The sequence below is a fragment of the Odontesthes bonariensis genome, chromosome 8 (genome assembly GCF_027942865.1).
Source record: "Odontesthes bonariensis isolate fOdoBon6 chromosome 8, fOdoBon6.hap1, whole genome shotgun sequence".
Classification (NCBI taxonomy): domain Eukaryota; kingdom Metazoa; phylum Chordata; class Actinopteri; order Atheriniformes; family Atherinopsidae; genus Odontesthes; species Odontesthes bonariensis.
Window position 1 is genome coordinate 24,673,881 of NC_134513.1, and position 24,550 is coordinate 24,698,430.

At 44.0% G+C, this 24,550-nt stretch overlaps 3 non-coding genes across 3 annotated transcripts; all 3 read right to left on the reverse strand.

Annotated features, from left to right (window-relative positions):
- Positions 1–16,005: 16,005 nt before the first annotated feature.
- Positions 16,006–16,087, reverse strand: trnal-uag (transfer RNA leucine (anticodon UAG)). Its single transcript has one exon. It is a non-coding gene; the product is annotated as a tRNA-Leu (tRNA).
- A 268-nt stretch (positions 16,088–16,355) lies between these two features.
- trnam-cau (transfer RNA methionine (anticodon CAU)) lies at positions 16,356–16,427 on the reverse strand. The gene has a single exon. It is a non-coding gene; the product is annotated as a tRNA-Met (tRNA).
- A 683-nt stretch (positions 16,428–17,110) lies between these two features.
- trnam-cau (transfer RNA methionine (anticodon CAU)) lies at positions 17,111–17,182 on the reverse strand. Its single transcript has one exon. It is a non-coding gene; the product is annotated as a tRNA-Met (tRNA).
- Positions 17,183–24,550: the final 7,368 nt, after the last annotated feature.

Here is a 24,550-nt window from a genome sequence, read left to right on the forward strand (position 1 = left end):
AAATCCCACAACCAAGGTGAGGACTACAGAAGCGATCGACACCTCCACACAAAAAGCAATAGACACCATTCTAATCGGGGATTCTATAACACAGCATGTCAGAATGGCAAAGATGGAAAATATAACTTTTTCTGATCCATCAGTCAGGGAACTGATAGATATTTTGCCGACCATTCTGTCTACTCATCCAGATGGCATGAGGATCATGGTCCACACAGGGTCTTTTGATGTTCTGAGAAGGAAGACTGGCTCTGAGATCCTGAAGAAGGATTTTTCTCTGCTGTTGGAGAGACTGTGTCACTATGGAGCACACCGGGTCTCCATTTCTGGCCCCATTCCTACTGTGGGTAATGGAATTGAAGTTTTCAGCAGACTTCTTGGCCTGAACACATGGTTGTCAAATGCATGCATTGCCCATGGGATTAAGTTAATTGATAACTTTAATATCTTTTGGAACTGTAAGGAGCGTTTCAGACCTGATGGCATGCATCCAAATCGAACTGGATGCAGATTACTTGGTGCACACTTACGTCATGCTGTTGGGACGGCGAACCCAAACATGACTGTACAGATTAGACTGAAGGACACAGCAGCGAGGATGTCTCTATCCCAGCCAGGACTCCAGCGACCACCATCAACCGAGAAACGCAGGGCACCCCCTCCTCCTCCTCCTCTTACATCATCTGTCCTGGCAGAGCAGGACACAAGGGGATGTGCAGGATGTTCAAGGAGCAGCAAAACACCCAGAGTTCAAAACAAAGATAGCACTGTTCAGAACAAAGATAGCATGCCATGGTGTGTTCAGGGTCCCTGCTATAGTAGTCCTACTACTGACAGCTATTCTGAGAACAAGCTGGGACCCAATAGGATTCCTGTATTAGTTAGTAAAAGAAGGAATAGAAAACAGTCAGCCAGCTGGGTGAATCTATCTAATCTGTTAACGGTACCACGTACAACTCAGAATACATCAGAGACCAGTGTAAACTCCACAAAGCTAGCCATACTTAATATTAGATCTCTGTCTAATAAGTCACTGTTAGTTAATGACTTCATAATTTCACACAATTTAGATTTTCTTTTTCTGACAGAAACATGGTTAACAGAGAGCACAAGTGCTACTGTTCTTAATTAAGCAGCCCCCCCAAACTTTAGTTTTATGGATAAATGCCGAAATGGGAGGAAAGGTGGGGGGGGGGCTGCCTTATTTTAAAGATACATTCCAGTGTAAAGAGATCTCATTTGGTGAATTCATTTCTTTTGAATATCTGAGTTTTATTTTAAAGGGTGTTCCTAAAATCCTGTTCTTAATCATTTACAGATCTCCAGGATACTTTGCAAGTTTTATTGATGAATTTTCTGAATTATTGTCTGTTACCTCGACTGATTTGAACCATTTCATCTTGACCGGGGATTTTAACATTCACATAGATAATATGACGGATGATAATGCCAAAAAATTTTCTTCTGTGCTGGACATGTTTGGTTTGTGGCACCATGTAACAGAACCTACCCACCTTCGAGGTCACATTCTGGACCTGCTCATTTCTAAAGGTGTTGATATTTCTTCTGTTGTGGTTATTGATTTGGCCTTGTCTGACCATTTTTGTATTTTATTTGATTTATTGATCACTCAGTATGTTCAAACAACCAGCTTCTCAGTTAAGAAGAGGTACATCAATGAGAAAACAAGTGGTCAGTTTAGGGAGGCCATAGCTATGTTACCAACAATGAGCGCAGAGTCGGTTGAAGGGCTGCTGGATCATTTCAACTTGAAAAATTTGAATGTAATGGAAGCTGTTGCACCAATTAAAATCTAGAGCACCTTGAGCAACCAGAAAACACCATGGAGAAACACCACTATGGTCAAAAACCTGAAAAGAGAATGCAGGAAAGCTGAACGTAAGTGGAGGAAAGCAAAGCTTCAGATTCACTATGAGTTGTACAAAGAAAGCCTGCGTAGTTATAAAAATGAGCTATGCAAGGCCAGACAGCTGCATTTATCTGAAATGATTAATAAGAATGTCAACAATTTTCCAACTCTGTTTGCTATGGTTGAAAAACTCACAAATCCTCCTAAACAATCAAACCCAGACCTCCTCTCCACTGAGAAATGCAACGAATTTGCCAACTTTTTTAGCCAAAAAATCAAAACAATTAGACAAAACATTAAACTAATGTGTCTAAAACCTAGAAATAACTCTGATGTTATGTCACAATTTAATTTTGTTTATTTAAAAATCCTAGAGTTTAGGATCTGAAATCAACAACTTGCACTCTGGACATAACACCATCTGACTTTTTAAAAACTGTTTTTACCTCAGTAGAAAGTGATCTCCTACAAATAGTTATCAGCTCACTGGCATCAGTGAGCTGATAACTCTAGACGCCTCTATGATGAACAACTACAGACCTGTCTCTAACCTCTCTTTTATATCCAAGATTATTGATAAAGTTGCATTTAACCAGCTCAACGACTTTCTGAATGAAAGTGGAAGTCTTGATAACTTTCAATCAGGCTTCAGACGTCATCACAGCACTAAAACAGCTCTGGTCAAAGTGTTAAACGACATTAGGTTAAATACTGATTCTGGTAATGTTTCAGTCCTGATTCTGTTGGACCTCAGCGCTGCGTTTGATACTGTAGATCACAGAATCCTGTTACAACTTTCTGGTCCTTAACTGGTTCAGGTCCTACTTAGAAGGCCGGAGTTATTTTGTTACAATTGGCAGCTATGAATCTGAGCGAGTGGCCATGACTTGTGGAGTCCCCCAGGGGTCAATTCTTGGACCTCTTCTGTTTAACTTGTATATGTTCCCTTTGGGTCAGATATTGCAGAATTTTAACATCAATTATCACAGTTATGCAGACGATACACAACTTTATGTGTCTCTGTCACCGGACGACTGCAGCCCAGCAGACGTACTGTGTCAGTGTCTGGAGGAAGTAAACACCTGGATTACTCTGGCTTCCAGTCAGTCACAGAATAGATTTTAAAAGCCTGCTGATGGTTTACAAATCCCAGAACGGTTTAGGCCCAAAATACATCTGTGATATGTTCAGAGAATATAAACCTAGCAGAGCTCTTAGATCCAAGGACTCAGGTCAGCTGGTCCAGTCCAGAGTCCAGACTAAACATGGAGAAGCAGCATTTAGCTGTTATGCTGCAAACAAGTGGAACAAACTGCCAGTGGAGATTTAACTTTCACCAAATGTAGACATTTTTAAATCCAGGTTAAAAACATTTCTTTTCTCATGCATGAAATCTGCACGATATCTTTTAATTTCTTGCTTGTTTTTAAATTAATTTAAATTATTTTATTTGTTTCTCTTTATATTCTTTTATGTATTTTTAATGCTTCTTCCACTCCCTGCTGCAATGCTTTTATTTTATGTGAAGCACTTTGAATTGTTTTGTACATGAAATGTGGATTTGATTTGCATTTACTGGAAGAAAATGCATCCCCAGACTTTCATTGGAGCTTAAAGAGCAAAACATTTAGTCACATAAGCTCACAGAAACATGTAGGCTTACATTTCTGATCAGTCATCATTAACAAAAGAATTACTAACAATGTTGTGGTGGGAGATCGGCACAAAAGCCCAATATCAACCCCTTCTCTTTGTGTGCTTTGCTTGTGTGCTCATCAGAGGTTGGACAAACAAATTAACAATGTTGTTAGGACTAGTTTTTTCCAGTTGTGTCTCCTGGCCAAAGTTAAAATGTTTTTAAATAGTCATGACCTTGAGAAAGCCATCCATGCCCTTATAAGTTCTAGGTTAGACTATTGCAATGCACTTTATGTTGGCGTCTCCCAGTCTTCTCTCAGTCGCCTTCAACTTGTGCAGAAACATGGCGCGGTACAAACGCTCGAAAGTTTGGTTACACTTCCCTAAAAAAGACGACAACAGGGCAAAAAGTGGATATTTCATCAAAGGGAGGAAATACTACCAACATGCAATAATTATGAATGAATGTCGCGTTTTCGATCCGTTCCGGACTAACGTTGGTGAATCTTAACCCAGCAGCAGCAGCAGCAACGTTAGCAACGTTAGCATGTCCTCGGCTAACACTGCAGGTAACTAACAAACTAACAAACACTGCCTATCATGTTGGCACCATTTGCCTAATTGTAAAACCTGCTATTAGTAACGGTTAATGTAAAATAAAGGCCTTCTCATGCATTACATTTAAATGACCATCCCGAGAGGCAGAGTCTGATTGGCTCAGAGCCAGAGGCTGGTGGTACTACCTCCAGTTCACTTCTACCTCCAGCTTCTCCTTTCACCAGAGCAGGGAGGAGTTAAATTACCCAGGCCATGATAGACCAATGTGGACCTCACCGTTGTTGGGTTTGTGAGGTCACGACTCTTATTACTTCTGAACTAAACAAAGCTGATGCTAATCGACCGGTTTGTTTCCAAATGAGAATCGATAAAGAACCGAATCGCTAAGCAGAATCGAAAATGGAATTGGAATTGTAAAAATCTTATCAATTCCCATCCCTACTTATGTCTATTTTATCTAAATATATTTCACTAATTTTAGTGTTTACTATCGTTCCATAACTTTTAATTTTTTTCTTTTTCCCAACCTGTTTCTAATACTTTTAAAATTGGATGATCTTTTCTCTGTCCTTGTAAATTTGACCAATAGTTCAAGGATCACTGTTCCCTACTAATTTTAAGAGGCATTTCACCCATTTTAATCTGTAATGCTGCTATAGGAAATGTTTTAAAGGCACCTGTAAATATTCCTAAAGCCTGATATTTAATATAATTGAACTTTTGTAGATTTGTATCTGCAGCTGAATTATACACTATGCACCCATAATCCAAAATTGACTGAATTAACCCTGTACAAATAGATTTCAATGCCCTTCTATCAGCCCCCCACTCAGTACCAACTAAACATCTCATTATATTCAATACCTTCCTACATTTATCTATTCTTTTCTTAATGTGTACACCCCAAGTCATTCTTTCATCCAACCATAACCCAAAAAATTTAAATTAGTTAACTCTTTCCCATTCCTAACCATATCATTTCAACTTTATTTCTCCATCAACTTTTTTCCTTGTAAAAAACAATATTTTAGTTTTTTCCACAGAAAACTTAAATCCCCATTTATATGACCAATTTTCCGCAATTGAAATTGCTTCCTGGAGCTTCTTGACAAAATTTTTTAAATTCTGTCCTCTTTTCCACATTGCTCCATCATCAGCAAAAAGTGAAATGCCCATTCCACCTTCTGTTTCCTTAAACATATCATTGACATTCACAGAAAATAATAATAATGGACTTACTATGCTTCCTTGTGGTGTCCCATTTTCTATGTTAAAATTCTCAGAATATACCTTCCCTATTCTCACTTGTATTTTTCTTCCTTCTAAAATTTTTTTTAATCCATTTAAACATACAACCATTTATACCCATTCTTCTAATTTTAACTAATAACCCTTCTCTCCACATCATATAATACGCTCTTTCAATAAAAAGAAATACTGCTACAACACTCTCTTTATTTACTTGAGCCTTCCTAATTTCTGTCTCTGTTTGTTGGAATCCACAGAAAACACCTTCAGAAGCTTCAATACATTCAAAACAGTGCAGCCAGGGTTCTATTGAGAGCTCGTAAATCTGACCATATTACACCTATTCTCCATGATCTGCACTGGCTTCCTGTCACTTACAGAATTCAGTACAAAATTGCTCTCATCACCCATCAATGCTTAAACTGAACCTCACCAGATTATCGGAAGGACCTTCTCATTCCACATTCATCCACCAGATCTCTGCGATCACAAGACTGCAACCTCCTCCACCTTCCTCGATCCAGATTAAGGACCATGGGAGATCAGGCATTCTCTGTGGCTGCCCGCCGTCTCTGGAACTCTCTAATGAAAAGTGCGTTACAAATTAGATTTTTTATTATTATTATTATTTCATTCTCTAGACATATTACTGGATCCATTGTACTCCTCCCTCTCCTAAATCCACTTTGATACTTCGATATAAGTCCTTTACTTTCTATATAATATAACAATCTTTCATTTATCATTCTCTCCATTATTTTACATATATTGGATGTTAAAGCTCTTGGTCTATAATTTTTTATTTTTGGTTTTGATTCATCTTTTCCTGGCTTTCTAATTGGTATAACCACAGCTTCTTTCCAACTTTTTGGTAATTCTCGCTCCTCCCAAATTCTATTACACAATTCCAATCAAATATTTTTAGAAAATTCACTTAAATGACTTACCATTACATAACAAATCTGATCTTTCCTGGAGCTGATAATTTATATTTTTAAACTGCCCTATTCAATTCCATTATTGTAAATGACATATTCAATAAATCATTCGATTCGACCATTTTCTCCAATAACTCCTTATTTTCCAGAATTGTTTTTTCTCGCCCTACTACACTGATATTTTCAGAACTATGAATTCTAACAAACACTTTTCTCAACATCTCTGCCTTATCTTTATTTTTCACTGCTGTTGTTTCTTCATTATTTAATATTGGATATCCATTCACTCTTTTAATTCCTTTCATTCTTTTAATCACTTTTAACAGTTCTTCTTACCTTTGCTTGCAATTTTTTGTATTCATTCAAATTCTGAGGGCTATGATTTCTTTTTAATATTTTAAAGGCTTTATTTTGTTTCTTCAATAGCTGCAGTACATTCTATTGTCCACCATGGTACCAACTTCCTTTCCTTTTTCCCACCTTTTATCCTTATAGTTTGACTAGCCACTTCTACAATAGCATTACATATATAAAGAGTAAAATCCTCAATACTACTATTTAAATCCACTTTTGGTATTTTTAATTCACTATTATCTGAATGAGCCCTGAATCTTCTAAATCTAATTATACCTGATGAGCAACAGCTGTGTCACCTCCACGAGGATCTGATTTAAACCTCACAGGTGGGTTGGGATGTTGTTTGCTGACTGGAACAATGGGAGCTGTTGGAGTGCTGCTGATTTCTGTGCTGACGGCTTGGCTGGCCAAAGGTTTTGCATTTTGTCTGCTCTTTTTGGTGTTAAGTCCTAAAACTGGATTGTGTCTGTTGTTCTAACTCACGATTAGCATTTGTGCAAAAATATGCTCTCTCCATAGGATCATGTTTGCCAATAGTTGGGATGAATCATGGAGCTGCCAGTGAGGTTCAGAAAAAGCAAAGCGGTAAGGACAGCTGTAAGAAAAGTTTTAAAGCTGTAGGTTTTCATAGTAACTCAATGCCTTTTGTGTCATAGACTTGTCTTCAAGGAAACCCCTTGAACTTGTCCAGCCAATGGATTCCATGTTGGGGAAGAACTCAAAAGAAGGTATGCATATTGAGTTTGAGTCTTCCTTGGATGGTGAAACTTTATAAACTGCGTTTGAGCATCAACTGGAAAATGGTTTTCAGAAGACTTCTGTCTGAACAGTGACCCGTTTCAATCTGCTGCTGTCTACTTGACTTCTGCATAGTTGTATAGTATGTGCCAGGATATGGTAAAGCCCTTTAAAGCTTTGTCACACTGCAAGGAAAGCAACTAAACTTAGTTTAATGCCATATATTGGGGCAGGTCTGAAGTATTTGCATTTTCTGTTTATGGCTAACTTCTCTATATTTCTTAATCAACTTTTGAAATTCTTTGCAGTCTTAATGGAAAGCAAAGCAGTTAAAGCTGCTGCATCCATTGGCGACATGAAATATAAGCAAGCTGAAATCTCCCAAGTAAATCTGAAGGCTAAAAGAGAAGTGAATGATTCTCTGGCGGTCGCCGCCAATCCGACGGAAGAAGGTGCTGCTGCAGTGGCGGTGGCCGCCGCTAATCCGACAGAAGAAGCTGCTGCTGCAGTGGCGGTGGCCGCCGCCAATCCGACGGAAGAAGCGGCGGTGGCCGCCGCCAATCCGACGGAAGAAGCGGCGGTGGCCGCCGCCAATCCGACGGAAGAAGCGGCGGTGGCCGCCGCCAATCCGACGGAAGAAGCGGCCGCAGCAGTGGCGGTTGCCGCCGCCAATCCGACGGAAGAAGCTGCCGCAGCAGTGGCGGTTGCCGCCGCCAATCCGACGGAAGAAGCTGCCGCAGCAGTGGCGGTTGCCGCCGCCAATCCGACGGAAGAAGCTGCCGCAGCAGTGGCGGTTGCCGCCGCCAATCCGACGGAGGAAGCTTCCGCAGCAGTGGCGGTGGCCGCCGCCAATCCGACGGAAGAAGCTGCCGCAGCAGTGGCGGTTGCCGCCGCCAATCCGACGGAAGAAGCTGCCGCAGCAGTGGCGGTGGCCGCCGCCAATCCGACGGAAGAAGCGGCGGTGGCCGCCGCCAATCCGACGGAAGAAGCGGCGGTTGCCGCCGCCAATCCGACGGAAGAAGCTGCAGTGGCAGTTGCCGCCGCCAATCCGACGGAAGAAGCTGCCGCAGCAGTGGCGGTTGCCGCCGCCAATCCGACGGAAGAAGCTGCAGTGGCGGTTGCCGCCGCCAATCCGACGGAAGAAGCTGCCGCAGCAGTGGCGGTTGCCGCCGCCAATCCGACGGAAGAAGCTGCCGCAGCAGTGGCGGTTGCCGCCGCCAATCCGACGGAAGAAGCTGCCGCAGCAGTGGCGGTTGCCGCCGCCAATCCGACGGAAGAAGCTGCCGCAGCAGTGGCGGTTGCCGCCGCCAATCCGACGGAAGAAGCTGCCGCAGCAGTGGCGGTGGCCGCCGCCAATCCGACGGAAGAAGCTGCCGCTGCAGTGGCGGTGGCCGCCACCAATCCGACGGAAGAAGCTGCCGCAGCAGTGGCGGTTGCCGCCGCCAATCCGACGGAAGAAGCTGCCGCAGCAGTGGCGGTTGCCGCCGCCAATCCGACGGAAGAAGCTGCCGCAGCAGTGGCGGTGGCCGCCGCCAATCCGACGGAAGAAGCGGCGGTGGCCGCCGCCAATCCGACGGAAGAAGCTGCCGCAGCAGTGGCGGTTGCCGCCGCCAATCCGACGGAAGAAGCTGCCGCAGCAGTGGCGGTTGCCGCCGCCAATCCGACGGAAGAAGCTGCCGCAGCAGTGGCGGTTGCCGCCGCCAATCCGACGGAAGAAGCTGCCGCAGCAGTGGCGGTGGCCGCCGCCAATCCGACGGAAGAAGCTGCCGCTGCGGTGGCCGCCGCCAATCCGACGGAAGAAGCTTCCGCAGCAGTGGCGGTGGCCGCCGCCAATCCGACGGAGGAAGCTTCCGCAGCAGTGGCGGTCGCCGCCGCAAATCCGACAGAAGAAGCTGTCGTCTGAGGCGGCTGTCATGAAGCTGTCTAATTTGCCAGGCTGAACCTCTTTTGAAATAAAACAGTGGTATTGTACAATGTGTGCTGCTGAAACAAATTCCTTGGCTCTGAATAATTTATTTGTCTCAATGGAAGGGTGGCTGTCGAAGGCCTAAGAAAGGGAACCAGGGAGAAACATTCTGTGATGTTTGGAAATGGATTTAAGTTGGAGGGAACTATTTGGAGCTGCATGTTCTTATAGATGCAGCTACTCAAAATGATGGCTCTGTACAGCCAGTTGCCAGCAGGGTCCTATCCAGTTTTCAGCCAAGTAACACCACCCCCAGCCATAACAACAAAGTAGTAATGTCCTTAATCAAGGAAGTGTGCTGCAATGCCTTTTCTCCACATGGGGAGGAGCAGTGACATTTGAAGCTAAAACTGTGTACAGCGTCTCTGTATGTTTAGTTTGTCTTGTAGAGTCATCTGAAAGTAAAATATTATGCCAGAACTCCTTTTTAAATGGTGATGAAGATGTAGGTGCCTGCAATGGTTTTTACTTCCTGCTTCTGAAGAGTGCAGACATCTCTGCTTCCTCCTGCTGCTTACAGCTTTATTCACTTTTAAATCATTCTACTCTGTCTTGGATATAATTGTATTCTTTTCTTTAAATTGTATATTTGTAAACGGTACTAGCCCTCCTGTTTACAAAAAGAACCTAATAGAACAAGACATTTGTAACGAGGAATTTATTGACTATTATAGCTTCTGTGGAGCCTTCATGTGCCAAAGGACTAACTCAGATATTTGTACACGGAATCACAGCTGATGTGGAATCTCACTGCAGACCTGGCTGACACTCTTCCCTGGATGTGTCCAAATGACACTGGAATATATGAAGCTCCCAAACCGGACGGTCCGACTGACATCTCCCACTGGATCAGTGTTGGTGCCAAACCAAAGTCATCAACCCCAGCCAGGATCTGGTCTCATGTTGTCCGTCGCAGAGGTAAATCCAGCACCAAACCTAAACCTCCAGCACTCACTCCGCCACCTGAAGTTCCATTGCACAATAGATGCGATCCGTTGACTGAAAATAGAATGTGTGATGATGAATGTAACCCAAACCTCAACCAAGGGCTGACCAGATTATCAGGAGAAGCCCAAATTCCACAACCATCAACTTTATTACATAGCCTTTTAACACAGCCTTGGCTGAAACAAAGTGCTGTACAACACAAAATAAAACACAAGAACAACAATATTAAAATAATAAAAACAATAACAGAAACAGAGTCTCATGCTGGGTTAAAAGCCAGGGAATGAAGATGCGTTTTAAGATGAGTTTTGAAAATGGGCAGTGAAGGGGCTTGTCTGATATAAAATGGGAGGTCGTTCCAAAGTTTCGGACCGGCAGCGGAAAAGGCTCTGTCTCCTCTGAGCTTCCGTTTGGCCCTCAGTACCTCCAGGAGCAGCTGACCTGAGGCACCGGGCAGGAGCATACGGATGGAGCAGCTCAGAGAGGTAAGGCGGGGCGAGTCCATTTAAAGATTTAAAAACAAATAAAAGAATCTTAAAATGCACAGGCAGCCAGTGGAGGGAGGCTAAAATGGGAGTGATGTGCTCCCTCTTACGTGTTCCAGTTAGGAGGCGAGCGGCAGCATTTTGGACCAACTGGAGACGTGCGAGGGAGAAAATATATCAAAATGATGATCACAAATAAACTCATTCACAAACAGAGACTTCGAAAGGAGAGATCTGATATTCAGCAAACCACATTTAATAGTTTGATGTTTTTGTTCAGTTAAAGTTTAATTTTTTTTTGCACAAGAGGATTTGCTCCTTTTGTGTTAATTGATTGGGTGGGTAGCAGCAGGTGGGAAGCTGCAGAGAAGTGTGTAAGACTACAACTCTGCATCCTGGTCTGAGCCCTGGGTTGTCATGTTTTAGGGTGACAAATAAATTCATCCATATTTCTAGAAATGAGAGCAGCTCCTTCCAAAGTGGGATGGATGCCGTCTCTCCTCATCAGACCAGGTTTTCTCCAGAAAGATTGCCAATTATCTATGTAGCCCACGTTGTTTGCTTTCGGTTGATTTTCAACTGCAGAGCCGAGCTTCCAATTCAGATAACCTCGCCTCCAAAACTACAAAAAGACTACATTTGTTACATGTACCATTAAAGTTGTGTTTTTTATTTTGAATAGTCACTTGGATAAGGCAATGGCCTCCTAAGCCAGGGATTGTGGGTTCGAGTCCCATCTGAGGTGTATAGCAGAGTGGCGCAGCAGAAGAGTGCTGGGCCCATAACCCAGAGGTCGATGGACCGAAACCATCCTCTGCTATGTATAAATTTTCAAATCAAACTCAACATCTCTCATTAAAAAAAACTGGAAAAGATAATGTAACATTAATAGCATCACAAATGACACTTGACCAACTCTGAAACCCTTTCTACACACTCTTAATTCAAACTAGTTTGGTGTGCACATGAGTGTCCTCCAAAGTCCACTTTTCTGATATAAGTAGGAAAAAAGAATTATTGTGTCAAAAGACTGAAATCTTTCAGTTTTGTTAAATAGATTAGAGGATCGTTTACCCGATTTCTTGAAGTTGTGTTTGTTATTTTGAATAGTCACGTGGATAAGGCACTGGCCTCCTAAGCCAGGGATTGTGTGTTCGAGTCCCATCTGAGGTGTGTAGCAGAGTGGCGCAGCAGAACCGTGCTGGGCCCATAACCCAGAGGTCGATGGACCGAAACCATCCTCTGCTATGTATACATTTTCAAATCAAACTCAACATCTCTCATTAAAAAAAACTGGAAAAGATAATGTAACATTCATAGCATCACAATTGACACTTGACCAACTCTGAAACCCTTTCTACACACTCTTAATTCCAACTAGTTTGGTGTGCTCACGAGTGTTCTCCAAAGTCCACTTTTCTGATATAAGTAAAAAAAAGAATTATTGTCAAAAGACTGAAATCTTTCACCTTTGTTAAATGGATGAGAGGATCGTTTACCCGATTTCTTGAAGTTGTGTTTGTTATTTTGAATAGTCACGTGGATAAAAAAAATTTCATTTTTAGTTTCTATCTAAACATTTTTAGTTAGTTTTTATTGATCTGCTTTTTTGTTTTAATTAATTTTTTTGACAATGTGCACTACTACTAAAGCAGTGTACACAAGAGAAGAACTGTTGGCACTGTCAAGGATTGGACGCGGAATTAAACATCCAATTCCGACCGAGCTTAAAAAGCTGTACCGTGGATGCAGAGCTGGAGCGAAACTAAAGGCAAAGAGGCACAACAGGAGGTGGAGGTACAAACCTTTTCTGCCCTCGGTGATTATGGGAAACGCTAACTCGCTAACAAACAAGTGTGATGAGTTAGAGGCGCTTCTGCGGAACCAGCGGCTGTATAAAGAGAGCAGTTTGATCTGTCTGTCTGAGTCCTGGCTGAACGACAACACACCAGACTCATGTGTGGACATACCCGGCTTCACAGCCGTACGAGCGGATTGAGACCTGAGTACGAGCGGCGGTAAGCGGAAAGGCGGGGGTGTTATACTGTTCTTTAATCAGAGATGGGTAAACCCCCGCAATGTGACCGTTAAGCAGAGGGTTTGTTGTCCAGACATCGAATTGCTGTCAGTTGGTTTCCGTGCATTCTATGCGCCCAGAGAATTCCCATACACAGTCGTCATCGTTGTTTACATTCCACCGAGGGCGGCACCTGTAACGGCGTGTAACGTCATCCATGACGCCGTTGCTAGGATACAGACCCATCATCCTGAGGCATTCATTGCAATCACAGGGGATTTCAACCACGTCTCTCTATCCTCCTGCCTTACTGGCTTTGTACAGTATGTGGACTGTCCAACACGTGGAGAAAAAACATTAGATCTGTTCTATGCTAACGTGAAGGAGGCTTACAGGACAGTGTCTCTTCCACCACTGAATAGATCTGATCACAGCATGGTCTATCTACAACCCACATACAGACCGTGTGTACAAAGACTTCCTGTTACTACCAGATCTTTCAGGAAGTGGTCACCAGAGGCGAGTGATGCATTGAGAGACTGATTTGATGTCACAGACTGGGCTGTACTGCTGGAGGAAGATGAAATGGACATTGACATGGACAGGAGACTCAGCACCATCACAGACTACATTAACTTCTGTAGGGACACTGTGATTCCAGTCAGGACTGTAAGGTGCTATCCAAATAACAAACCATGGATCACCAGTGACATCAAAGACCTCCTGAACCAGAAAAAGAGAGCGTTCCAGAATGGGGATAGAGAAAGGCGGAGTAGTGTACAACAGGAGCTTAAAAAGACATTACGTTGAGCTAAGGTGGAGTACAAGAACAAGGTGGAGAGACAGCTGGAGAACAATAATACCAAGGAGGTGTGGAGGGGCATGAGGACCATCACTGGATACAGACTGAAGAACTCTGTCTGTAGAAGGTGATGTGGACAGAGCCAGCACTTTCAACCAATATTACAACAGGTTTGACAGTGTGGCTTTTCCCTCCTCTGCTGCTGCTCCCTCCACCCCCACCACTACAGCTGCTTCCTCTATACTGCTTCCACTGCCCTGCTGTACTTCCACCTCAATGGCAACCTGCATCGCCAAGCCTCCTCCTCCGCCTGACTGCACCTCTACCTCTGCTGTCACCAACAAGCTTCTTCTGTCCAGCTGTACCTCCACCTCTGCAGCAACTTCCACCGCCTGGTCTCCTGAGCCAAGCTACACCTCCACCTGTGTGGCAGCTTCCACCACCAGGCACCCTGAGCCCAGCTGCACTTCCACCTCTACGGCAGCTTCCACTGCCAGGCCTTCTGAACCCAGCCACACCTCCATCTGTGCGGCAGCTCCCACCGCCTGGCCTCATCAGCCCAGCTGCACCTCCACCACCAGGCATCCAGAGCCCAGCTGCACATCCACCTCTGCGGCAGCTTCCACCGCCTGGCCTCCTCGGTCCAGCTGCTCCTCCACCTCTGCAGCAACTCCCACCACTAGCCCTCCTCTTTCCAGCTGCACCCCCCCCCCCCCCCCCCCCCCCATCTCTATGGTTGATAGCACCATCACTCCTGTCGCCATCCCTCCGCTACAACCTCTGTGTCTAACTATAGAGGAGGTTGGAGCTGAGTTTAGGAGACTTAAGTCAGGGAGGGCTTCAGGCCCAGATGGAGTCTGTCCAAGGCTTCTGAGGGACTGTGCTGGTAAACTAGCAGTCCCTCTTCAGAGGCTCTTCAATATGAGCATTCAGATGGAAAAAGTCCCGGTGCTGTGGAAAACTTGTCTCATAGGGCAACCGGTGGAGCTGAATGACTACAGACCGGTGGCTCTGACATCTCATATCATGAAGACCTTGGAGAGACTTCTTGTTTGTCGCATGAGATTGCAGGTTGCTGAGGCTCTTGATCCCCTCCAGTTTGCCTACCAGAAACACATAGGAGTGGAAGACGCGATTATGTACATGTTGCATCGGGCATATGCTTATCTGGATGTGCCTGGTTCATATGTGAGAGTCATGTTCTTTGACTTCTCCAGTGCCTTCAACACCATACAGCCTCCCATACTGAAAGACAAGCTGCTCGGTGTAGGTGTGGCCCCCTCCCTGACATCATGGATTAGCAGCTGCAGTGAGAGGCTCATCTCTCTGCGCTGCAGGACTGAGAGGTTCAGAAGGTCCTTCGTTCCCACAGCCATAAGGCTTTATAACAGTGACTGCTAAGTTCTTCTCAAATTGATTGATTGATTTTTATTTATTTGTTTATTTTGACATTTAGGCATTTATTATTATTTAGTTCGTAGTAGAATTATTATTGTTGTTTTATTGTTGTTAATTCAATCATTGTAAATATTTAAAAAAAAATTGAGCTACTTGACGAATTTGAATTTCCCCCATTGGGGGATAAATAAAGTATTATTCTATTCTATTCTATTCTATTCTATTCTATTCGCAAGAATGATGCCTGGGCCCGCCGACAGTATCACTAAATTTCCCTTTAAGCGGTCAGAATGGCCGAGTGGCCGAGAGGCACTGGGCAGGTTTTGGGAATCCCCAACATTACATCTCCACTGGGATGATTTTCTTAGGATTCATTGCATTAAGGCTTTAAACAGTGCAGTATTAATGGTTTGCCCTCTGAGTCATAGTGTACAAATGTTAGACCTACTGACTGACCACGCATAGTATCTCGCTGTCCTCAGCCATATCCATGACCTGCATTTACAAAACCCCAAAGAGTAACGGCCAAAAACAAACATGAGCCTTGGAAAAGATAGCTTGCCAGCCAGATGCCGATGTCACAGTGGTAACATCCATTTTTTTTGCATGTGCAGTTTCACTGTTTATTCTGTGACCCTGAAGGGACTCTTTAGTTGTGTGTGACATTAATGTATAAGCTTTATTAAGGACTCTCTGTAGTTCCACATATAAAAATGATTTCCGACCAAGGTCCCCTTTATCTCTGGCAGTAGAAGAAACTGAAGTTCTTAAAAATGTCAGTAACAGGTTAGACTGGGTAAAATGAGCTCTCTTTCTCTTGTCACACATTAAGACTGAAAGGGGCACCTAAAAAGATTTGGGATTCATGTTTGAACCTTATCAGAGGATGAAAGTGGAAGTGGACTTGACATATGGGTTACCTCCCCAAAGGACCAGCACATGTGTATGATTTCCTGTGAGTTCCATCTTCTTCAAAGCGATGTATTTTTTTAACTGAAATGTACTTTTGATTGTGAAACTGCCACCAAGAAAGCAGCCACATTGGCAGTGGTGGGATTTGAACCCACGCCTCCACAGAGACTGGAGCCTAAATCCAGCGCCTTAGACCACTCGGCCACACTACCAAAGATACCTTTGAGCCAACTACAAGGGTGCGTCACCTTTAAAAGACGGACTGAACTGAAGGATTGTAATCAACAGTTTTCAGTAGACCCTGTAAGATGAAACTTTTCTTACTCAGAATAACAACTGATGAGTACCAGTTGTAGTCTTGCCACTGTGCAACACCCATAGATATTTCTTGTGCTCTTCATCTAACGCCATGAAATCTTTACAGAAGAGAGCATAGCAGGAGAATAGTATAAACTGGTGGAACTCAACAAGATGATCAACTAGCAGAGGATGGTTTCGATCCATCGACCTCTGGGTTATGGGCCCAGCACGCTTCCGCTGCGCCACTCTGCTTTTGCATTTCAGTCTGTAGGCGTAAGACAGGAAATTGTGTTGGGAGATACATTTGAGGATTTAAAGCACCTCGGAACAAGCGCCGTGCAACTCAGCTTCCATGTTAAGGTTTTGGAAATCTAGGAACCTCCAAGTTACCATCACAACATTAGCAATCACCGCAGTACTTTCAATGGCGTCTTCAGAGGATGGAAGTGGACTTTATATATGGGTTACATCCCCAAAGGACCAGCACATGTGTCTGATTTCCTGTGAGTTCCATCTTCTTCATGGCGATGTTTTTTTTAAAACTGATTTGTACTTTTGATTGTGAAACTGGCACCAAGAAAGCAGCCACATTGGCAGTATTTGAACCTACGCCTCCACAGAGTCTGGAGCCTAAATCCAACTCCTTAGACCACTCGGCCACACTACCAAAGATTCCTTTGAGCCAACTACAAGGGAACATCACCTTTAAAAGACGGACTGAACTGAAGGATTGTAATCAATAGTTGTCAGTCGACCCTGTAAGATGAATCTTTTCTAACTCAGAATAACAACTGATGAGTACCAGTTGTAGTCTTGCCACTGTGCAACACCCATAGATATTTCTTGTGCTCTTCATCTAACGCCATGAAATCTTTACAGAAGAGAGCATAGCAAGAGAAGAGTATAAACTGGTGGAACTCAACAAGATGATCGACTAGCAGAGGATGGTTTCGATCCATCGACCTCTGGGTTATGGGCCCAGCACGCTTCCGCTGCGCCACTCTGCTTTTGCATTTCAGTCTGTAGACGTAAGACAGGAAATTGTGTTGGGAGATACATTTGAGGATTTAAAGCACCTCGGAACAAGCGCTGTGCAACACCGTGTAACCCACTACTGAGTATGTACACGTCAATGATAGGCTCAGTTCAATAGACTAGAGAATAAGAGACACTAGGCTCTGGGGAGAGTAGGAAAAGACAGTGCAATTAAAAGAACACCACACAAGGATATAAGTTTTTCTTTCTTTAGTAATGAATTGAAAAGTTAGAGGTATTTACAATTACCAAAATAAAAGATTTGACCCTTTTAAAATAAAATAAAAATGAATTGTCCTTCAAAAGTTGAGTAATAGTCCTTTAAATCCTCCAAATGGAAAAGTAAAGTTCCTTTAAGTTGTTGTTCCAAAAAAGAAAAGAGTTCCTTTCAAGCAGTTCAGTTCAAGACGTTAATCCTTGGTTCAGTTCGCAAAGTGTTAATTCAAGTCAATAAGTCAAGTCAGTCATAGTCAGTGATGTGACACAAGCAGGCCACAATCCTACCAGATATGCCATGTGCAATGACATACAACAGGATCACACTCGAATGGGTGGTTGGCTCGCCATCTAATGCAGTCCACGAATCCTCAGTGGAATCCAGATCCAGCTCAAAAACTTGACCTGTGTAACCATACCCTTAGTTAACCCTCTAACCGCCAAAGTCGCAGAATTGCGACATGACGTCAGCATAAACAAAACAGTCTGTAGATAAAATAAACGGGCTTTAAGGTGTTCAGTCTTCCTACCACTAGTTGGCAAACATGTTACCCTTTCAAACAAGACCAAGCTCACGTCATTTTGTAGTCATTTTGTAGTCATTTTGTAGTTCACATTGTCTTTATAAGACAGTGCAAAAAAGCCGCGCTGGCTCAGACACAGACGCAGTGATTCAGAGCAGACGTGCGAGTCGAATTTTTATTGTCAGCGAACTATTACTGAGTTTTTACACCATGGCTTGTAAGAAGTTGAACCGTGTGGAAGTATTGAGCATGCTATTTGCCGATTCCGACTCCGAAGGAGAGTTTTTACCTCTTGAGGATGAGGATCGGACGAGCACTCATGCTTCCCACGGTGAAACTTCCCCAGGCAATGGTGCCGGCATGCGAAGCGAGGCTGTTCTCCAAGAACACACTCCAACTCATTCTGTGCCGTTATCCAACCTCAATGGAGTGGGTGGTAGTGGGGAACGCGGTCGCAGTGTCCGTAGAGGTGTTGGTCGAGGAATCAGGGGTGGGAGAAGTGGGTCTGCTGTCGCTAGCATGCGCGCTCTCCACCCAGCCCCCGGTGGTGCGGCTAGCCGCGGCGCACCTGTCCGCCAGCGCAATGATCCTGACATCGGATCACAAAATGTTCAAGCACAAACACACACTCCTTCTGTCCCTTTATCTGGCTTTTACGGGGTGGGTGGCAGTGGCGAGCGTGGCCGTAGTGTCCGTAGGAGAGGTGTTGGTCGTGGCAGCAGGGGCGTGAGAGCCCATAGCATTAGCCGTCCAGTAGGTGCCACCGCGGCGAGTAGCCGCTGCACTCCTCGTGTGCGTGGGAGGGGGAGACGACATGTTGGCAGAGATGTCACCGATGATAGTGGCTGGGTGCATTTGCCGAGAGAGGAAGAATATGAGGACTGGATAAAGTCATTTAGTGAGCCTGTTGGTTTTTTGGGTGAGGATGACTTGGCAAATGCTTCCCCCTTAGGTTTTCTCTCCCTCTTTCTCACTGATGACTTTTGGAACCTCCTTACAACGGAGACAAATCGTTATGCGCGCCAGTATCTGTCCTCTCATGAACTAAAGCCCAATCTCGTTTCCATCAGTGGTGTGATGTAACAGTGTCCGAAATGAAGGCTTTTCTAGCCCTGCATTTGTGCATGGGGCAAGTGGACAAGCCTGAAATTGAGGACTACTGGGCAGAGTTTTGGCCAACACACACCCCTGGCTTTGGAAAAGTGATGGCCAGGAACAGATTCGAAATAATTCTCTCTTTCCTCCACTTTGCCAACAACTCTGAGTATGTGGGTAGGGGTCAGCCAGGTCCTGTTCAAAGTACGCCCTGTACTGGACATAATTTTGCCTCGGTTTTCAGCCCTCTATGGTCCCTTCAAGGAGCTGTCTTTGGATGAAATGACCATAGCCTTCAAAGGCAAGTCCACCCTCAAAATGTATAATCCCAACAAGCCAGACAAGTATGGCTATAAAGTCTTTGTTTTGAGTGAGGCAGGATATGTTCTCCAGTGGAATATGTACACTGGAGCAAACGCAGCCCATGACACTGACACAGACTTAGGTGCCACACATCTGATTGTTCGCCAGCTCATGGCACCATACATAAATAAGGGTCACGAGGTATACATGGACTCGTATTATACCTCCCCTGCCGTTGCTAATGAGCTGGCAGGGGCAGACACTGGTTTGTGTGGCACAGTGAACTGTGCAAGGCGGGGCATGCCCAGGTGCCTCAGAAGGACAGAGTTGTCTCTGAGAAAGGGGGATGACCCAGTCTTTATGAGGAAGGGCAAACTCCTGGCTTGTGCTTGGCATGACACGAAGCGCCTGACTATGCTGTCATCTGTTCACGGAAATACATGTGTGCACAAGCGTATAAGAACTAAGCAGAGCGACACTGGTTTCCGTGACATAAACAGGCCTGTGTGTGTGGACAGGTACAATTCGTACATGGGTGGCGTAGATACCGCTGACCAGAGAATGAAGACCTATATCTTTCCTCACCGTTTGAGGAAATGGTATAATCGGATTTTCAACAACATCATTAGCATCAGCGTGGTAAATGCCCATATCATGTACACCAAGTGTGCGCCTGGTCCACACAAGCCACTGAAGGACTTCATCCAAAGCATCATCACGGATCTACTTGAGGGCCATCCAAAGAGGGAGGGCAAAAAAGCAGGAAGGCTTTCAGTGGAGGGGGGAGAGATGCCACAGAGACTCACTGAGCGTCACTGGCTCAGTGAGGCTGATGACAGACCAGACTGTGCTGTCTGCTCTGACCGTACCCGGCCTAAAGGTCGTCGGCAGACTAAGTCCAGGTGCCGTCAGTGTGGTGTATGTGTCTGTGCTGTGCCATGTTTTGAGAGGTACCATACTCTAAAAAATTATAAACAGTGTCACCTGGACAGATAAGTTTTTACTACCGTTTTGACCATCGTTTTCACCACCGTTTTCACCACCGTTTTCACGTTTCACAATGTGTTGTCACCTGTTTTAGTGTGTGTTTCTGCTATATGATGACATTTTACCACTTGTTTTATTATTGTATTCCTCATTCCTGATCATTATGAATAAGGTTGAACAGGTTAAAAAAAAAATCAATTCAATGTCTTCCACTTCTTGCATGTTTTCCTACCCTATGGTAGCCTAATGATTCAATTCAATTCAATTCAATTCAAATTCAATTCAAATTCAATTCAAAAATACTTTATTTATCCCAGAGGGAAATTAAATGTTGATGTAGCTCAATTAAATCAAAGAGTTATTATAGATGCTGATGGCTGTGGGCAGGAAAGATTTCCTGTAGCGGTCCGTTTTGCATCCAAACTGAAGAAGCCTTTGACTGAAGAGACTCTGTTTTCCAATAACAGTCTCATGGAGAGGATGTTCAGAGTTGTCCATAATTCTCTTGATTTTATGCAAAATCCTTCTTTGCATTATTGTCTCCAGAGGTTCCACAGTCGTCCCCAGAACAGAACCAGCCTTCCTTATCAGGTTGTTGAGTCTTTTTAGGTCCCTGGTTCTGATGCTGCTGCCCCAACAGATGACGCAAGAGGAAATGACGCTCTCAACAACAGACTTGTAGAAGATCTGCAACATCTTGTTGCAAACCTTGAAGGACCTTAGCTTCCTCAAGAAGTACAGTCTGCTCTGTCCTTTCTTGTAGATGGCTTCACTGTTGTGTCTCCAGTCCAGTCTGTTGTCCACATGAACACCAAGGTATTTATATTCCTCAACCACCTCCACTTCTTCTCCCATGATGTTAACAGGGTTTGATCTGACCCTGTTTCTCCTGAAATCTACAATCATCTCCTTTGTTTTGTTAACATTCAAGATGAGATGATTGTTCCCACACCATGCCACAAAGCGGTCCACCAGCTCTCTGTACTCAGCTTCTTGTCCATCTCTGATACACCCGACAACTGCAGAGTCATCTGAATATTTCTGTAGATGACAGGAGTCTGACTTGTACTGGAAGTCTGAAGTGTACAGAGTGAAAAGGAATGGTGAGAGTACAGTCCCCTGTGGTGCTCCTGTGCTGCTGATCACCTGGTTAGACACACATTTCTTCAGTCTGACAAACTGTGGTCTGTTTGTCAGGTAGTCATTAATCCAGGTGATTGTTGAGGCCTCCACCTGAGTCTTCTGGAGTTTCAGACTAAGCAGATCAGGCTGGATTGTGTTAAATGCACTGGAGAAATCAAAGAACATGATCCTCACAGTGCTGCCTGCTTTGTCCAGATGACAGTGGGTTTGTTGAAGCAGGTGTATGATAGCGTCTTCAACTCCAACTCCATGGCGATAAGCAAACTGCAGGGGGTCCTGATATGTGCTGGTTTGCTTACACAGGTGGGTCAACAGGAGTCTCTCCAGGACCTTCATGATGTGGGATGTCAGGGCAACAGGTCTGTAATCATTGATGTCTGAGGGGTGAGTTTTCTTTGGTACCGGAACCAGACAGGATGTCTTCCACAACAGTGGTACCTTCTCTTGGGTCAAGCTAAGGTTGAAAAGGTGTTGCAGAATCCCACAGAGCTGCTCTGCACAGGCCTTCAGGACTCGGGGGCTGACACCATCTGGACCTGCAGCCTTGTTCCGGTTCAGTCTTTCCAACTGCCTCTTCACCTGACTTCTAGAAACAGAAAAGTGGGAGGGGGAGGCAAAGGGGACAGCAGCATCTCCTGATTGGGTTGAAGACAAACTAGTGGAAGCAGAAGAATCCATGACTGAGGTGGAGGTGGAGATGTTACAGGAAAGCTGTGGGTCAGAGGAGGGTGGGATGTCTCTTTGGCTGGGAACAGGAGGGGAGGATGGTGAGCTTGTTCCTGAACTGAACCTGTTGAAGAATGTGTTCAGCTCATTTGCTGTGTCCAGACTTCCATCCATCCGATCCTCCCTCTGCTTGAGGCCTGTGATCTTCTTCATTCCTGACCACACATCTCTGATATTGTTCCTCTGCAGTTTACTCTCAAGTTTCTTTCTATACACCTCCTTGCTCTCTCTGATCTTGACTTTGAGCTGCTTCTGTATACTCCTCAGTAACTCCCTGTCTCGCTCCCTAAAGGCTCTTTTTTTCTTGTTCAATAGTTCCTTTAGCTCACTGGTGATCCAGGGTTTGTTATTAGGGAAGCATCTCACTGTTCTGGTGGGGATGGTGTTGTCCACACAGAAGTTAATATAGTCAGTCACACACTCAGTCATGGCATTAATGTCCTCTCCATGTGGCTTACAAAGAGAAATCCAATCGGTTGCATCAAAACAACCCTGTAAGGCTTCTTCAGCTTCCTCTGACCATTTTCTAACAGTCCTTTTTGTGACAGGTAGTCTCTGGACAAGGGGTTTATATGCTGAACAGAGAAAAACAAGGTTGTGATCTGATTTTCCCAGGGGAGGTCTTGATTTGGAAATGTATGAATCCTTGACATTTGTGTAAAACAAATCCAATGTCTTGTTTTCTCTGGTAGAGCAGCTGACAAACTGTTGAAAAGTTGGCAGTGTAGCAGAGAGTGAGGCATGATTAAAATCACCAGATATTGCCACAAAAGAATTGGGGTGTTGAGTCTGTATCTTAGCAACAACGGAACTGATGACATCACATGCAGTGTCGGCAACAGCTAAGGGTGGAATATAAACAGCCACCAAAACAACACTGGTGAACTCTCTTGGCAAATAATATGGACGAAAACTTACTGCCAATAGTTCAATGTCAGGACTGCAGAGACGACTCTTCACAGTAACATGTCCTGGGTGACACCATCTGTTGTTGACAAGCACTGCCAATCCACCCCCTTTCCTTTTCCTGCTAGTCTTTATATCTCGATCTGCTCGTACAGTCAGGAAGCCCGGCAGAGAGACGCTGGAGTCGGGTATATGATCCTGCAGCCATGTCTCAGTAAAACACATAATGCTACATTCCCGATATTCTTGCTGAGTCCTTATCAAGGCTAAAAGTTCATCCAACTTGTTAGCTAACGATCTTACATTTCCCATGATGCAGGATGGCAGAGATGGTTTGAACTTCTTCTTTCTTTCTCTCCTCTTTGCTCCTGCTCTGCATCCACGACGCCTCCTTTTCAATTCCAGTGGGATTTCTGGCTTCAGTTGTCGAATTATTTCTGCTTTTCCAATGTTATTCAGCTGCTCCCTGTTGTAAACCACCTTGTTGCTATGGTGATGCATCATGACAAAAGAGTAAAATATACAAAAGTATTGGGAAAAATTAATCCAGCTGCACAGCATCCAAGGCAGGAAGGAACAGTTGTCCAAAAAATGCAATTTCTTCCAAGAAATAACAGGAATGAAATTTAGAGAAAAAGAAAAATCTCAATGTGAGGTACAGAGCTACTCCAACATGCTGCCACCCTCAGCAGCGCATTCTAGAACTATCAGTTCATACTGTATGATGACAGTATTTTACCACTTTCTCCTGTTTTAATGTTGGTTTCCTCCTTATGAATGATGGTAAAAGACAGAAAAATGAAAATAAGTTCAAACATCAAGTCAATATCCACCATTTCCTGAAAAAATATAGGTAACTTTTCGCATGTGTTTTCCAACTATATGGTAATGATGATATAGTAATATTTTACTACATTATTCTGTTTTATTGTTGCTTTCCTTATTCCCTGATCATTATAGATGATGATAAAAAGACAAAAAGAAAAAAAAAGTTTTAAAAAAACAAGTTCAAAATCACTCAATTCCAATATTTCCTGAACATAATGAGATTCAAAATGGCTGCCACCTGATGACGTCATAATATGCAAATTAGATCAATAATTTCATACCCCACATAAACTATGGATCATGGGCAACATTTTTCTAATGTACAGTAGGCATCTATCTTTAACCCCCTTTCAGCCACCAGCTTTGGAAATATTAATGTCAAAATCCAGTATTTTCAAAAAACAATCTTGGCGCCTAAAGGGTTAAATGATGCTGCGATGATGCTTCTGAGGAGGGAACCATGGCGATCATGGAATTCCTCTGGGCTGTGGCCAGAAAGCTAAGAATCCTCTCACAGAACTGCAAAGTTAACCTGAAAGTCCTGCAGCTCAGAATCATAGTTTAAGAGTAATTATTGAGCCTGAATATCACAGCACCTCTGAGTAAAGAAAG